Genomic DNA, 17,133 nt, shown 5'->3' with positions numbered 1-17,133 from the left:
GCGATGTCAAGACTTTGGTTGTAAGCTTGCTCTTATTTCATTATTAATACAATCAATGATGTTTTCCTATGTTTTGTATGTAATTTACTTGATAGCTCATGACTTCTTAACTTTGTGAGTAAATAGATCATTGTTGTTTTTTGGTTACGTGCTTTGTCGTATTTCCTTTGCATTGTTTTAGGTTGATCACTCATCGAGGAGAAGGAAGCGAAAGTTGGAGCAGCACATCGGAACTCCATCGACCACCGGTTGAGGTTGGCCTCCAACTATGACTGTTTAAGGAAATCTATTGTTGATCTGTCCTTACTGTGACTATACCCACTCTAGGGCTAGAGGGGTTGCCTCTGTCCACAGAGGGAACACTTTCCGGCATCACAAGTTGGTGACTCCGCTAGGGAGTCTATCCTATGTTCCTCTTTTGTTTGCTCTTGTTTTGATTTTGATTTGGTCTCTCTTGAATTTTGGGGATTGATTATCAGTATTTTGGGTCACCTAGATCGATCTACGAAACCCCTCTGTTGTATGTTGGATTGACTGGTTCTTGTTTGGGAGTTTTTTGCTCGTTTGTCATAGTTTTTAACATCATCGTGGAATATAGTTTAACAGTCATGCTGACATCGCGCTCATTCTTTTGTAAAATCCTGTGCGTCGCTTAATAACGTCTCATAGTCATGACGACTTTGAATTTCGGTTCATCGTGGAAAAGGTGTGTACTTCTGCGACGACATCACTCTGTTGCTACAACTAGTTGCTGATCAGCACTAGTTGCTTGTGTTGTACTCGCAACAATTCCTGTAGAATTGATTTTCTCAATTCTGCCTCCTGAATTCATCAGTTTTGTTGACCCCTTGTTTTTTTTCTTTTGCTCAGTAGCATGTTTTTCACTGTTTATGGTTAAGGCACTCTTTCTTTGGCTTTGTTGAATGAATCTTGCATTCTTTGCCTGTGTGACCTAGTTCGTTCTTTCAAGTTTTTTGAATCAATTGTCTTGGTTGTTGGTTGGCTCAAGGTTCTTTTGCAGCCTTCTTGTTGGTTTGATTGAACCTTCCTCATTCCTTGTTTCTGGTTGATTTTTAGTGACAATTATTGGACCAATATTTGGTATTGATTTGATTTATTTTCACTACTGAACATAGATCACGATTGTTTGGATCAACCAGTTTTTCACACTTGCTGGTTTGTTCCTTTGAAAAAAAAACAAAAACACATCAAATCAAAAGACTGTATTTATTTATTGTACGAAAGTGAAAGTGAATTTGCATTTCAAGGTTGCATGTTGGAAAGCGAATGATAGAATCTCTCATTAGTAGTATCCATGCACTGTAGGAATTGATGTCTGTATGCATTATGTGACTGCATTTCCTTATCTTGGTTTTCTTGGTTTGGGAATGATCTCTCTACCCTCTTGTAGGTAGGTGTTCATCGAAGTAAAAGGATATTTCGTTCATTCTAGTTGCATCCTAGGTTTTGTTGTATACATACGGTAAGGCCTGAAAACTGAAACATAATTCAAGATCAACTTTAAAATGAACTGAATAAATCTAACAATGCATTGGAACATAATGCTCATTACTTAGAGGTCTAGGCTAGAGACGTGCTTCGGTGTCATTAAACCTAGTCACTATTGCTTTCACTCATGGTTGGGTGATTACTCCTTCTGTGACTCAATAGCGGTCTAGTACGGAATTGTGCTCCCATGTACCGTCAAGTATATGTTGGGAGACCCCACTAGGTTATCATGCTTTATCCATAGGAAGCTGTGTCTGCCACCTTGCAAACCGTAACGCACTAAATACAACATCCGGGAAGATTGACTACCGTACGGAAAGTCCTTGGTTTCCATACGACTACCAAGGTGTATATGCAGTTTACGGGTTGTTTGGTAACCTTTTTCCTAACTCTCCAGAGTAGTCACTTTCATTCCTTTTAGGACTCCCTAAAAGAAAAGGTCCATCTGAGCACTTGTCACTTCAGGCTCATTAAATATTTGAAGGCAACTAGAGTCATCTTTTCATCCTTTTCTCGACTCTTTAAAGATGAAAAGGTCAAGTTCTGTTCCTGTGTCTTAAAATTTATTTGGCCACGTTCACATTTACCCGGTTAGATCTTGTTTGCATTTAGTTTGAGTAGGGTTCTTTCTCGTTAGTTTTCCTAGGGTTTTGAATTGAATCATCCTGGCAGAATCACCGATCCTGTATCCTGTTCCAAGTGACCAAGGGTCCCCATCCTCCATCACCCCTGAGGTTCCAGTTGTTAGTGATACTCTCCCTGTTATCCCGAGTATCAAATCACTTAACTCTCTTGCCCCAGAGGACGAGTCTTATGATATTCATTGGAACCCCGTTTGGGAGCCTTCTAAAGAAGACTTTCCCGCTACTCTTCCTAGCAGTTCAGCCTTGATGTCTTCCTCCGACATGGATGAGATGACTCCCGTCTCCGATGAAGAATCCTTCATGTCAGAAAGTGAAATCCCTATGTCCATGGAAACTTCACCTTTCCATGCAACAAGAACTTCGCCTTTCCGTGTTACCTCCCTTGGTGTCACATTGCCTTTAAGATATAATGCTTTTGCAGACATCATCAGTTCCAGGTCTCCCCTTTCAAGTTCCATATGGTCCCGTACTGTCCCTCCGACTTCGGAGCCTTTTACACCCCAGGTTAAGAATGTGCCCATTACATATGTTCTAAAAATGCCAACCATTTGTGTGGCTTCTTCAACCCTTGTTGTCAGTGCCGCGGCTGCTTCTTCAATGGTCACTACTGTTGCCGAGCCTTCTGCTGGTCCTACCAATAATGGTCCAACGACGAGAGTTGTTAATCCCGCACTAAGTGCCCCACCTTCTTCTGGTTCCATTCCAGCAAGGGGGGCATATGATCAATATGTACAAGCTCTTCGGAATCCGGATCCTCAAAATCCATTTCATTATTACGATTCTCATGGAGCTCATATCTATTACCCTGGACCTATGGCATCTCAACCTGCGGTTGAGGTCACAGTTCCATTATCTATTGCTTGGGGCACCACTGCTTATCACGGTAGCCAAGCATCGCCTATAAATTTTCAAGGACCACCCCATCTAGGTCAGCCATCTTACGCGCAGCCCTCTCATGGATAGCAGTATTACAGACAACCTTATCCAGGGCAACCTGGCGGCCCACAAGGACAACCCTTCCATGGACAACCTTTGGCCTCTAGTGGTTCATCTTTTACCTATCTTGGGCAACCTTCTGGTAACCCAGGACAACCTTATGTTCAACAAGGCCAACCTGGTATCCAGCAAGGCTACCCGTCTGGGAGAGCCAGTCAGCCTTACGTTCAGCAAGGCCAACCCACTGTCCAGTCTAGCCAACCATCTGGACAAATTGGTCAGCCTCAAATTCAACGAGGCCAACCAATTGTCCAGTCTGCTCATTCATCCGGCTCATCAAGACAACCCAGTACCCAACAAGCTCAACCTTCTGGGCAAATGGGTCAACCTCAATCTCAACTAGGTCAACCTTCTAGCCAGATGGCTCAACCTCAGTTCTCCCAAGGACATCCATCTGGGCCTGCTCAACCGGGCACTCCAATGATTGTTGCTTCTCAAGCACCACCCGGTTTTTAGCCCCAATCTGGGCTCCAGACCCAATCCGGTCTTCAAATTCAGGTTGGATGCCAATCTCAACCTTCTTATCAAACACAACCTAGCTACCAGACTCAGTTTGGAGCCCAGCCGTCTTCTGTTTTTCAAAAATCCCAAGGGCAAGCCCAATTTGCCCCATATCAAAATTATCAACAACTGTAGGTAAATCCTTATTAGAACTTCTAGCAACCGTGTGTTGCTTCTGCAGGCCAAGTTGGCAATTAGTGGAATGCTGGGGGGCAAATCCAGGGTCAACCGTCTAGTTATAGCTATAACCCCTACAGGTAAAATCCCTATGGACAAAACCCTTATGGGCCAAATCCGTCTGGACAAAACAAATGGGGGAAACAAGCAGCTGGGTGGAACTCTAGTGCTACCTCCTACCTGTGACCTTAGATGTCCTTTAATCCTCAGTTACCCTTTTTAGCGACGTTGGAATTACTGGATGTGTCCAAACTGACAAATGATCCCATTCTTCATAATCTGTATTGGCTGCCGGTTCCAACTAAAATTCGAGGTGATTGTCCCAAGTTTGACGGTAAAGCTAGAGATGATCCCCAAGCTCACATCATGACGTATCATTTATGGTGCTCATCAAACTCATGGCTTGATGATTCAATCCGGCTCCGCCTTTTTCAACGGACTCTCACTGGCTCTGCTGCTAAATGGTATATTGAGTTAGCTCGCGGATCTTTTCAGGACTTTAACTTGTTAGCTATGGCATTGTTAACTCATTTTTAGTTACCAATTCGATATGAAATGGGCACACATCTCATGACATCCTTAAAACAGACTATGGCCACACATATCTCCGATCATATTCATGAATGGAGACAACATCACCATTTGATCAAGTTTTGGATTCCCGATCAGCTTTTGACTGACTGGTTCACAAATTCGTTTGTCGGTCCGATAACCCGAGACATTGCTATGGGGGCATGTGTAACTAAAGAGCAAGCTATTGCATGTGCTCTATACCTTGACTTGGTTTACTCCCAGTCTGGTACACTATATGATTATTTGCCTGATGCTCCGAGGCCCGGAACTTCCAAAGCTCCGCCAACACCATTTGTTGACAGTGTCATCGGTTCTATCAATGTGCCCTATAAGAAATCTTTTGTGAACCCTGGGAAGAAAAATTCGAATGCTTCAAATGAAAAGACTTCTCAGGTTGTATCCAATTCTAGTAACACTTCCGAGGTTAATGCCGTCTAGTCCACCACGGTGAACAAAGCCTCGAAAGGGAAAAAGAAGGGAAAAGGCAAGAATAAGGCTGATCAACCGAAGCAAGATTCCCCTAAACCTCCACCTGAGGAAGGTGCCAAATGCAAGCCTAAGTATCCTTGCCTGATCTGTGACAAGGATCACTACACCAAAGATTGCCCTAGGCAATTTGAAGTTAGTCGTTTGCTGAGAGGTGCCCCTGGAACTCCTGCCGTGCTCAAAGAGCCTTTTCCCTCGCAGAAAATTCAAATGGTGGTTGATCCATCTCAATCCTCTTCTCCCTTTAGTTCCCAGGTATTCATGGCTAGGACGATTCCCATCCACATTAGTACCCTGGCAAAAGAGTATCCGTCGCTTGTTGAGAAGGAGCCTGAAGTCCCCTCTAGTGCTCCTCCATCCAGTTCTGGTCCCCTTCATATTGAGTGACCTAGCATTGAGATGGTCATCCGACCTCCTCCTAAAGGCGTACTCCGGAAATCTTCGTACAACCCTAATGCTCGTGCTGCTCAGCACTATAGCATCGTTGAGGACTTAGCCCAGGCTCTATCAACTATGTCCGCATTAGAAGTTCTCCAGAGCTAACCCTCCCAGAGGAAGTCTTTGCTATTGGCCATTGGTGGCATTGACCTGGCCGACTCAAATTTGATCACTTTTGACCTAGACAGTCATATACCAAGGCTGCCTCACCAAATTACCTTCCTTATTCAGGTCATCATCAGTTCTAAAATGATTCATCGTACTGTCATTGATGAAGGCGCCTCTACTTGCATAATGTCTGTTGCTTGTTGGAAGGCTATTGGTTCTCCGACTCTGAGCCAGTCTCCTATGACCTTGGAAGCCTTTGACGGGAGAGAGTCTCATCCTTATGGTATACTCCAATGCTTGCCTATTACTCTAGAAGGGAAGACGGTCGAAGTGGAGGTCGAAGTTGTCGATGCAAATTTAACTTATAACCTCCTTTTAGGATGAAGCTGGATATATGCCATGCGAGCCGTGGCTTCGTCTCTATTCCGTGTCATTCACTTCCCTCATCAGGGGAAGATCGTCACCATAGACCAGTTGTCCTTCTTTGCCTCCTCCTTCGATGGCAACGTGCCTTTTGTGGAGCATACCTCTGTTCCATTTGACAGTGTGGGTGCTGGACTTTTTAAAGATCCTGCCCTTATGGGTGTTTCTTCACTCCCATGTCCCAACATCGCTCCTATTAATATGATTTTTGTTTGCTCCGATCCATGGGTTCTTCCTCCCGTTGATTAGATAGAATCCTGGGGCGATGAGATGTCGTTGAGTCCTGCCGAGCTCAATTACGTTGAAATTGTTTCTTTATCGGCTCCATCCTCCGAATCTATTCCTTCGAGCAGAGCTCTCAACTCATACGTTCACTCCACTTGGCTAGGAGATGGCGCTACTTCAGAACCGTTATAGGAAGTTTTTCCTACTGATGAAGTGATTATTGAGACCATGTCTTTCGAGGAACCCCCTTGCTCTGATCATCACCATCGTTCCTCGTTTCTCCCTACCCATCAGGAAATGCTTACTTGTCTTGAGCGGTTTGCTTCTTGTGTCCCCTCCCAACCCCTTTGGATGCCTATCTAGATCCATCAAGTGTCTTCTGAAGGGAATATGGGAAACATTACGCAAACTCAGCCGATTGACATCTCTGTTAAACCAGGGATTGTCGAGCACATCCATGTTGGAGTAACTTGCACTCCAGAGGAGATTCAGCTCTATACTGATCTTTTTTGTGGATTCCGTGATGTGTTTGCTTGGTCTTATGAAGAGATGCCTGGCATCGATCCTAGCATCGTGGTGCATGAGATACCTACATATCCGGGTGCTAAACCCATTCGACAACGTCTACGCCCCGTGCACCCCCGAAAGGCTACAGCGATTAAGGCGGAAGTTGAAAAGCTTCTTAAGGCTGGTTTTATTTACCCCATCCCACTCACAGATTGGGTCTCTAATATTGTCCCCATGACTAAAAATTAGGGCACTATTAGGGTATGTGTTGATTATCATGATATTAATCGTGCCTGTCCCAAAGATAACTACCCTACACCCTTCAATGACCAGCTCATTGATGAGTGTGCCGGGAGTGAAATATACTCATTTATGGACGGCTTTTCTAGTTATAACCAGATTAATATTGCCCCTGTAGATCAACACAAGACCGCCTTTATCTGTCCGTGGGGCACTTTTGCTTATAAAAAACTCCCCTTCGGTTTAAAAAATGTCGGTGCCACCTTCCAATGTGCAATGTCTTACGCGTTTCATGATATTCGACACATTGTGCAACCTTACCTGGATGACCTTCTGGCTCATTCAGTGAAATGCCAAGACCATCCGACCCACCTTTGCGAAATTTTTCTCCGTTGTAGACACTATCATATCCGGCTTAATCCGCATAAGTGTGTCTTCTGTGTTGAGTCAAGCAGACTTCTCAGGTTCATCGTCTCCCAAGAGGGTATTTGTTTGGATCCTCTTAACGTTGAAGCCATCCTGAATATTCCTCCCCCTGCTTCTTTACAGCAATTGCAGAGTTTGTAGGGAAAAGCAAATTTTTTACGACGATTCATTCCGAATTATGCCGAAGTGGCCAAAGGCTATACGTGGTTATTAAATCGCAACATCCCTTTTCTTTGGGATACCACTGCACAAGAGTCATTCGAGCACCTCAAGGCTCTCCTTGTTTCTGCTCCATTGTTATGTCCCCCTGATTATCACCGGGGCTACACTCTTTATTTAGCCACTGCTGATACCACTATCGACATGCTTCTATTTCAAGACAATGATGATGGAACTGAGCATGTCGTTTATTATCTCAGCCACAATCTTCTTGATACAGAAACTCGCTATGCCTACGTCGAGAAGTTGGCATTGGCTGCCGTTTGTGCTGTCCAACATTTCCGCCATTATATATTATTGCGCACTATGATGGTGATTTCTAATTGCGACCCAATGACGTACATCCTTTCACGTTAGTTACTGGGGGGCAAATACTCAAAGTGGATTGTCATCCTTCAGGAGTTTGACTTGGAGTTCACCACCACCAAGTCCAAGAAGTCCCTCGTCTTCACTGACTTGCTTTGCTCTCTGCCATCTGTTACTGCCCCCTCTCGGTTAGAGGCCCATATTCCGGATGAAACTCTATTCTTGATTAGTACCCTCGATCCTTGGTACAGGGATATTATTGTCTATCTCCAAACGTCCTCCTTTCGTCCCAATTTGTCCAAGGATGCTCGGCGACGGATTCACCATCATTCTCAACCTTATCACATTATTGGGGACACCCTGTACTGTCTTGGCGCCGACTCTATTCTTCGCTGATGCTTAACACTCGAGGAAGCCAAATGGGTTCTAAATGACTGCCATTCTGACGCCTGTGGTGGTCACATGTCCGGGTATGCTACTGCTCAGAAGATTCTTTGTGCTGGTTATTTTTGGCCCTCCATCTTGAAGGATTGCATTCTTGCTGTTCGCTCTTGTCATGAGTGCTAAATCTACCAACAGAAGATGCGTGCGCCTCCCGCTCCATTGCACCCTGTTGTTACCGTCAGCCCTTTTGCCAAATGGGGCATTGATTATATGAATTGTAACCCTCGCTCGGCCGGGGGGCATGGGTATATCATCGTTTTCATTGATTATTTCACAAAATGGGCCGAGGCGACGCCTACACTATTCGAAGACGGTCACACAGCGACACAATTCTTATTCAATCACATTATTTCATGATTCGGCGTCCCTCAGGATATCGTCACTGATCACGGCAAACACTTCCTTAATCATATGATGACCAAGTAAATGACCCAGCTAGGCTTGCGGCATGATAGCTCGACACCGTACTATCCTCAGGCCAATGGCCAAGTTGAAGCTGTCAACAAAGTTTTAGTTATAATGCTTCAACGCACCATTGGAATGCACAAGTCCAACTGGAACTTGATGTTGTTCTCCACCTTACGGGTTCACCCCGTTCCAATTGGTTTACGGTTTGGAAGCTACCCTTCCGATTGAATGTGAGATCCCTTCTCTGAAATTAGCTGTCGAATTACTCCCCAACACTACTCTGGTAGAAGAATGTCTTCTCTATCTACAGTGTCTAGACGAGACCTATCGACTAGCCTCTCTAGCCATTGAAGCACAAAATAAGAGAGTGAAAACTCACTTCGATCATATTGTCTGTCCTCGTTCTTTTGTTGAAGGATATTTAGTCCTGCTTTATGATCAAGCAAATGATATGTTGGGGGCAGGCAAATTCAAGCCTATGTGGCACTGGCCTTATATTGTAAAGCAAGTTTTGCAAAAAGGGGCCTATGAGCTGACTGATTATGGAGGGAACCCTCTAGATAAGGCCCACAATGGGCTTTATCTGGAAAAATATTATGCATGAACCCCATGCATTTTGATTTGTACACCAAGTGTGTTGAGTGTGTGTGTTTTCAATCTCTAGCTTGGTGTGTAGGCATAATTGCCGCTTATTGTGTCTTTTTGCTTCTTGTGCAGATGTTTGGTACACCTTACATTGGTTTCGCTGATGGTGCCTGCCGCAGTACACGCAACCTATCTTCTGCGGCATGGGTGATCTACGATCCTCACGATGAGTTAGTAGACCTTCAAGGTGTTTGTCTGGGTTGTACCACAAACAATGTAGTTGAATATGTAATTTTTCACTGCATTCATTCCCAGTCCTTCTACTGTGCCATGTGTCCAAGTCAAACATGCTCATACTAAACAAATGCTCCCCTATGTTTCCATTGACCCACTTTTCCTAAGTTATCTGCCTCATCGTGAGAATGGACTTAATATATGCGATGAACAGCGGTCTTAAAGAATCCAGCCACGCTTCCAGCGTGGAAGTACATCTGTTCCCTGCGACAGTCCAATTTCATGCTTTGACGCGAGGCTACTTGCTATCTTTAGCGACGATCTGACTGGCTACATTGCCTACTAGCAATGTCAGTGCTAAATCTTAGTTATAAACTTGTGATGACCCAGGTTGGGCGAATTCGTTCCAATATTCGGCCTTCTAGATGCCTCAAGGCCTAGTTTTTGGCATAGTTTGTGTCGCCCTTACTTCTCTGGTATGGTGGTGCCATCATTTGTGCTACCTTCCTTGGGTATAAGCTCTCTCTACCACCTTTCATGTAGACTCCTTCTCCTATTTAAACACTCACCTTTGCTATGATTAGCTAGTTGGTAAATTCTTGGATTGAGCAGTGTTGTTAGTGCTTCTGAGTTTGATAGATAGCTAGTGTGGCTGTGACAAGTGTGAGAGTGTTGATAGCTTGTGGTAGGTTGTGAAGTGCCCTTAACTTTGTGTAAGAACTTATGAGTGAAAGAGAGATTTTTTGTTTTGGGAGGTCGATCTTCAAAGAGTGAATGCTTGAGGAGCATGCTGGCGGGATCCTCTGAGAAGGCTTGTGACATCAAGACTTTGGTTGTAAGCTTTATCTTATTTCATTATTAATACAATCAATGATGTTTTCCTATGTTTTGTATGTAATTTACTTGATAGCTCATGACTTCTTCACTTTGTGAGTAAATAGATCATTGTTGTTTTCTGGTTGTGTGCTTTGTCGTATTTCCTTTGCATTGTTTTAGGTTGATCACTCATCGAGGAGAAGGAAGCGAAATCTGGAGCAGCGCAATGGAACTCCATCGACCACCAGTTGAGGTAGGCCTCCAACTATGACTGTTTAAGGAAATCTATTTTTGATTTGTCCTTGCTGTGACTAGACCCACTCTAGGGCTAGAGGGGTTGCCTTTATCCGTAGAGGGAACACTTTCCTGCATCACAGTAGTCCCTCCTCCAAATTTGTTGGTTCCTCGCCCATCTCAATTCGTGAAAAGTGATATGGTCCTACATATAGGCATCCCAGCTTGATGATGAACTCAAAGTCATATTCTTGAAACAGTAACATCCATCTGCATATGTGCCCCCCCAACACAAGCTTGTTCACGAGGTATTTAACGCGGAATGATTGCTATACATCTTGAAATGTCGGCCAAGTAAATAGTGTCGGTATTTTTGGAGTGCGTACACCATTACCAACCCTTCGCACTCAATAGTAGAGTGGTTCTTTTTGGCTTTGGACAGTCTCTTACTTGCGAATGTGATCATGTGATCCACGCCCTTCGTGCCTTCCTGCGTGAGTACGACTCCCATCGCAATACACAACGCATCAACATGTAGATGAAATTCCACGTCCCATTTTGGGAAGACTAGGATGGGAGCAGATACCAGTTTCTCCTTGACGACATCCAAAATTTTCATGCAATCATCATTCCAACAATATGTAGCATCCTTCTTCAATAGCTTTTCCATCGATGCTGTTATTTGGGCATAGCTTTTGATGAACTTCCTATAGTATCCATTGTGCCCCAAAGTAGTGCGTAGTTGTTTAACACTTCGTGGTGATTCCAAATTCAAAATAATGACAATCTTCACAGGGTCCACCATTAGGACTTGTTTGTAGACCACATGTCCCAGCAGGTTTCCAAAGGGAACGAGGAAGGTGCACTTTTTAAGGTTCAGCGCAATCTAGTGTCGGTGACAAGTATCCAGCATCAAACATAAGCTCGCTACATGGTGTTTAACTAATCCAAATACAGTCCAATCATCCAGATAGACCTCCAAGAACTTGTGGATTTATTATTTAAATGTGACCACCACGATGTGTGAAAATATAGCTGGCACATTCTTCAGTCCAAAGGGCATAATGGTGTATTGAAAGCAGCGCCATTCTATTGCTAAGGTTGTTTTTCTCCTATCTTCTGGTGTGATCCTGATCTGATGGTACCTTGAGAAGCCATCTGTGAATGAGTAAGCTTCCTAACCGCCAACATTCTCCAATACTTCATCTGTGAATGGTGTCAGGAATGGATCGTGTACACAGGCATCGTTAAGCTTCCTGAGGTCCATGCATATTCTTATTTCGCCTTTCTATTTTTTCTCCTGCACTACCATAGGACTCACCCAGTCGGATTCTTCTACTAGTTCAATAATTTTGGATGTGAGCATTTTGTCTAATTCGTCGCGGACCTTTTCTTTATACTTTGGTTTCAAACAGTAAGACCGCTGCTTAACTGGCTTCGCGTCTGGCTTCAGAGTGATCTTCATCACCCCTAAGTCGCCAGTGATCCCTTTTAAGTCCATAATTTTGGTCGGGAACAAGTCTTGGTATTCGTGAAGTAACTTAGCAACCTTATCTACTGTAGCATCATCCCAATAGTCCCCAAGGGTCGCATACATTGGCTCCACTTCTGTGCCAATGTTTACTTGCTTTATTTTTAGCGGCGCAGTGATGTCGGGATCCTTAATTGATGGTCTTTGAACCTTGCAATAGCCTTTTGTTTTAGGGATATTAATATTTCGTGGGTCCTCATCATCCACTTCCACCTGCACGTTATAACACTCTAGGGTGATACTTAACTGTGTCACCCATACTGGCTGAAGTACCTCCATTGGCTCCTATGGTATTTTGAAGATGGCGACTTTTACTACTTGCAGTGCATCATCAATAGTATCCGACCAATGGTCTTCAAATGTGAATGTTAACAAAAATCCCTTGCGCAAGACATCCCATTCACCCATACCCTGTTGGAGCTCTGTCTCAGTATACTAGTTCATGGATATGACATCCAGGGTATGGTAGAATAAATGTACCCATTTAGGTTGTGGCTCTTCCTTGTAGACCTTGGTCCATTTTGTGAGGTACATATGTGGGTCATCTCATTCATCATATTTATCTACTAGTTGTATTTTCAGTTTCCCAAATTGTAGGGCATATCCTTCTACATCCACACCAGTCCTCAAAATTTCCTTGATGCGTACCCCACCATCGTGTGGGTGTTGCGCGCAGTGCCCACTTTAGTGCATCGAACCGTTGCTATTCTGGTACTGTGCTTTCAAATTTTCTCAGAAATTCATCCACCACTGACAATCCATCATATGTTTGTAACTTCCTTGCCTCTATTGTCATGCAATGCAATGATCTAACCATCATGTTGCAATTAAGTGTTGTTAATTTGTGCAACTGATTCTACCATCACTCTACTTCTTCGTCTAAATCCGAAGTGCATGAGCTTTCGCGCTCCCACGAGATTCTCCCATCTGCAGTCGGATTCACCCAATCCTGAGTTATCTTGTAAATACAATCAAGATCATCATCATTATCATCGTTGCGCACTGGTCCAGTGTAGCACGCTCCTACAGCTGGATCTAGTGGTACTACTATGCGTAATGACTTTTTCTCAAAGATCATTTTGTGCTTCTTCAGATTTATGACTCCATTCATATTGTTGGCCCAGTCTATTCCTAGCAGCGTGGGATAGGGGTTACTGTCATCGACAATCTCTATTACTTCTAAATTTGCTTTCATGCTCGCACCCTCAATATCTACGGTTACCCCTTGCAATCTCCCCATGGGAACAATCTTCTGTTGGTTTGCCATTCATAATTGAATAGGGGACCGTTGTAATGTGGGTCTGCCCATGCGTTCCCATGTTTTCTTTGGTAATACATTCATGTTCGAACCCAAATCTAGGATTACCGGATCCATTTCATACTCACCAATTTGCGTAGTCAACCTCATTTCCTTTCTAGTCTGCAACACATGCTTCCCTAGTTTCCGAACCACGCACAGTTCTCCTGACCCCGCGCACCTGGTGGTCCGTTCCTATATCCCCTTAATAGCTTTGCTGTTGCATAGCAGTTTCATGCATGTCTCCAGAAAGGTAGTGAGCATTGAAGGATCCATTCCTAGTTCTAGCTGATCCTTACTACCTGAAGTGGAGGCCTCTATGAAGCTCTTCTTAGATTCCATGAATGTCTCCTTTACGCATTCTAAGTCAAACTCAGGTTCCTTTGTAGGAGCCTTGCTAACCCATGTACTTTCTTCTGGTTGCTTCCCCTTATCATCTCCCATGGTCATACCACTTTTGAGCATCATGTTTACATTTGGGTGTTATTTGTGTGGCTTAGACCTCATCATTTGTATATTCTGAGTCGAAGGGGGCTAGAATACCCCTTTTTCACGCATCCTTGTGATCAACGAAGGACAGTCTTCTGTCTCATGATCAAACTGAGCATAATACAAACATGATATCCTTGTCAAGTTGGTACAATTGTGGGCATAGTGCCTTGGCCCTCCACAATTGTAACAAATTAGTTGTCCGTGACCCCTTCCTGGTCCCATTCCACCTCGTCCTCAATTGCACCCATGAAATCCATCATGCGCCATCCCCACATTTGGATCGAGGGCTCGCATTTCGGTCTGCACCCTATAGGCAGGGGTCCAATCCATCATTAGTTCATAACTACGGAAAGTGTGTTCATCGTGGCTTACCAACTTGTAGAAATTACAAAAAAATTGCGGGGATGTCTGCATATACTTCTGCAACAAATGAAAATTATCCAGAGTCTGTTTCCCTCCTATTTGACAGATCCCACACCATAAAGCAGGCGCTGCGCTCTGCCCTACATGTGCCTCTGGTCTCAACGACATTAGCCCTCCTGCTGCCAAGTAGTTCGCGAACACTAGACAATGATCTTTGTCGTGGCTCTGGCCTTTACATTTTATGCACCATACTTCCTCGTGCACCTCTTGATGAGGTGCTCTATCCTGTTTCAAACTCTGCATTTCTAGACACATATTTTGTAGCTCCGCGTGGATTTTTTGGACTCCCAATCCAGGGTCTTGTATAGGGGTCTCATGTAATCTCATTTCCATTTCCAATGCCTCGGCCTGGGTGGAAAGTTTATGCTGTGACAATGCCATCCTCAAGTGTGGTGTCAGAGATGCTACAAACCATGCGCGATGTTGTCCATTTGTCAACGTCATATTGGCTTCGTGAATCATACTCTTCAGCCGTTGATCCAGATCCCAGGGGGTCTCGCCCGAGAGCATCGCGATCTCTTTAAACCCAATGATTGATTGTGTTTCTGACTTTGTCTTGCTAAGTTCCCTATTTAGCGTGGCCTGGATTTCTGCAATTCCTGCGTTTGGGTGGTCATTAGAATGCTTGATATACCATGTTAATGCGCGATCCTGCAATGTGCTTACCAGCATGGCTTTCTTAATATTGTCATCCGTGACACCTTGTGCTTCCTATACCACTCTTACCACAAACCAGAATTGGTCCAGATCTCCATTCCCTACTCCTCTAAATACTAGTAGTTTGATCGTGCTTTCCATACTAAACTGTGGAGGTAGCGGAGGTGGAGTGGGTGGAGATGGAGGTGAGGGGGGTGAAACGAGTGGCTGTGTGGGTGGAGGTGGTAAACGTAGAATTTTCTGCCTTATCAAACTGACCGCGCTTCTTTAAGAAAACTTTGCGAGCTCGTCCTTTCTCTCTTGCGAGGGTGAAATTAAGGGACCGTTTTCTAATTCTTCACTACTTCTGCTTTTGTAGATCTTCCCACTCCACATAGTCCCAAACATTAATTTATTCGCATAACTCGCTTTTCACATAATAGCATCTTAATCCAAGCGCTCAAAGATTTAATATACTTACCTCGTGGTCCCTTCAAAAAACATTGTTTTGCCTCACTGTAGCTAACGGTTGTGTCTACCGTAAACTCAGTGATAAATCTTCCTATTATCCAGTCGATCCAATGGTCCACAGCGCGCGTGATATTATCTTCTGATGCTTTTAGTCTACGCACTAATTCTGGAGTCCACACTATTGGTTTGTCGAGCCTACACCTTCCCTGGCTGTGTACTAGCTTCACCATCCACTCATACAGCTCAGAAGGAAAGGATGCAAAGAAAATTTCATGGATTTCTGTATACAAGTAGCGCTCCAACCACTATTCCTTAGATTCTCGCGGAGTTCTATTTTCCTATGTCGTGAACTCGTGAATCATCTTGTCCAACCACTCTTCAATTTATTTCTTTGTTGGGTTCCAGTGGTACAACATCAGAAATCCATTATGTAGATCCCGATCCTAGCAACAGAACCATTTGTTGACTTGTTGGGGCCTAACCCAGGTTCAGAGGTGATTTAGACAAACAAATCCTGAAACTACCAACCCTTTCGGCAACAGTCCACGGTGCATGGACTGAGGTCTCACCCAAGGTAGTATGGGAGGGTGTTGGAACCAGGTTTCCACACCCTAGGGATGTCTTGATGATTTTATGGAGGTTCGCGGTTCGACCCTTCACACACGCTGCTTTGTGCAGCTATCTATCCCTTGTAATTGTCAAGCTGCCTTCGTGCAACTCTGTTTGCAGCACGAAGAAAGTATTACCCTAATTCCTTATACTTACTGCATTAATATTATAGTACTTAACGTATCTGTGTGGGCCCAGTATTCTTATTTATCATTCAACATTCATATAAGTGTGCGCAATCATCAAAAAGTATAAATGCATAAAAGTAAGAGGAAACTCAATCCCAATTACGGACTTGACACCACCCTGTGCACTTAGATGTAGGGGTACGTGCACTCAGCTGCGGAATCTACTAGGCCTCTACACACTCAGTTGCAGAGCCTTTTCCTCCTTTATGACCCAAGACTTAGATCTACAACTTAGAGTTCTCCTATTGATTCTTCATTCTTTCTCGCTAATTCGCTATCTTTACACTTAGAGCCTCGATCTATCTATACACTCCCATGGTTCGCGTACCATGGGTAGGTCGACATGACTTTACATTACATTACAATATTTTATGGCAGACAACCCTATGACTCATCCTATACTTCATGCTCCACCCCCATAATTTACAGAGTCTTACAAAACCTTTGACGAAAACTTGGGCTTTGAGCCCCAAAACATGCTGCAGGGGGATTCCATGCCCAACACAAGCTCATAGACATTTGATCGGCTGCATCTCCATGTGGGCTCTGAATGGTGTCTTTGACTTTGCTCTCTTGGAAACCATTGTACTTGCACTGTTGAGAGGTAGATGAACATCTGCAATACTTGGAGACATGACAACACTCATGGCAAGAAATCTGTCATTCGAAAACCAAAATGAACTTGAGAAATGACTTGCAGCATATCTATGTGAGTGATCATGAAGGTTGCGCAATTTCGACTGAGAGGTAGGGACACTGACTGCCAAGACTACACAACGCATCATCTGGGTTGCTGGGAGACTGACCGATTGCTGGAACTACGCAATGCATAGTCTAGTATAGCTGCTAACTGTTGGGATTGCACAATGCGTAATCTGAGCTAGCAATAATTGCAAGCTTAGTGATTGCATTATGCAATTTTCTTGGCCAGTAGTCACTGTCCCTTAGGATTGTGCAAAGTAGGCTGGGGAATAGCTGTTGGGAAGA

This window comes from Pinus tabuliformis, chromosome 1_1 (genome assembly GCF_031772625.1).
Source record: "Pinus tabuliformis cultivar Carrire ecotype Pingquan chromosome 1_1, CPIR1, whole genome shotgun sequence".
Taxonomy (NCBI): domain Eukaryota; kingdom Viridiplantae; phylum Streptophyta; class Pinopsida; order Pinales; family Pinaceae; genus Pinus; species Pinus tabuliformis.
Note: the sequence above shows the minus strand (reverse complement) of the source record.